The sequence below is a fragment of the Camelina sativa genome, unplaced genomic scaffold (genome assembly GCF_000633955.1).
Source record: "Camelina sativa cultivar DH55 unplaced genomic scaffold, Cs unpScaffold04104, whole genome shotgun sequence".
NCBI classification, from domain to species: domain Eukaryota; kingdom Viridiplantae; phylum Streptophyta; class Magnoliopsida; order Brassicales; family Brassicaceae; genus Camelina; species Camelina sativa.
This window is the reverse complement of record NW_010925199.1, coordinates 1-686: the sequence shown is the minus strand read 5'-3', so window position 1 is coordinate 686 and position 686 is coordinate 1. Positions and strand designations below refer to the sequence as shown.

At 35.6% G+C, this 686-nt stretch overlaps 1 long non-coding RNA gene across 1 annotated transcript; it reads left to right on the top strand.

The window, feature by feature from the left end:
- The first annotated feature begins 6 nt into the window (after positions 1–6).
- LOC109131742 lies at positions 7–679 on the top strand. The gene is made up of 2 exons (XR_002037238.1): positions 7–184; positions 632–679. It is a non-coding gene; the product is annotated as an uncharacterized LOC109131742 (long non-coding RNA).
- Positions 680–686: the final 7 nt, after the last annotated feature.

The following is a 686-nucleotide window of genomic DNA, read 5'->3' as shown; positions in this document are numbered from 1 at the left end:
TAATACTGTTACAAAATTTCACCATTTCCTAAACTGTTCTTGGAGCTACTATAGGTGCAATTATTATTGCTCTCGTGATAGCTAATATGCCATGTTTGTTTAACTTTCTTTGATGGGTAATATTTGTATTTACTGTTACAAGTGGTTCAACTGTGTTGACAACGTGGGAAAGAAATCAAAACAGGTTCACTTCTGATCTTTTCTAATAACTTCTTTCCTGATGTGCAACTAGTTTCTTAAGAAGTGGTTATAAAGAGTTTGTAGTAATAGAAAATGACAGGTTTTGAATGATTGCAGTTTGTTGTTTTGTAAAAGATACATGTGAAGCTCTTGAAAGTAGCAGAACTTTTTGTTAGCAAGCAAAGCTCTGCTGTTAGCTACTTGGGCCACATATCATAGAAACAATTGGCAACCTAAGAAACTCCTGTTTTGTCATCAACTGCTTTGTCCTCTACCATGAACGTTTCCTGTTCTCGGAAAAAGATTATTAGCATTTTATCACTAATGTTAGCCTTTCAATGCCAAAGATTGGTCATTAATTGTTTACTGTTGAGGATTAATCAGGAAATGTTGGTTTTTGTTCCAAGACTCGCCTTCTTGAATCTTGATGGCTCCTGTGTTGAACATGCAGATCAGGATTTGCTCTGTTTTGTGTTCGAAGGAAGTCTCTGAAGAACAAGGTACAT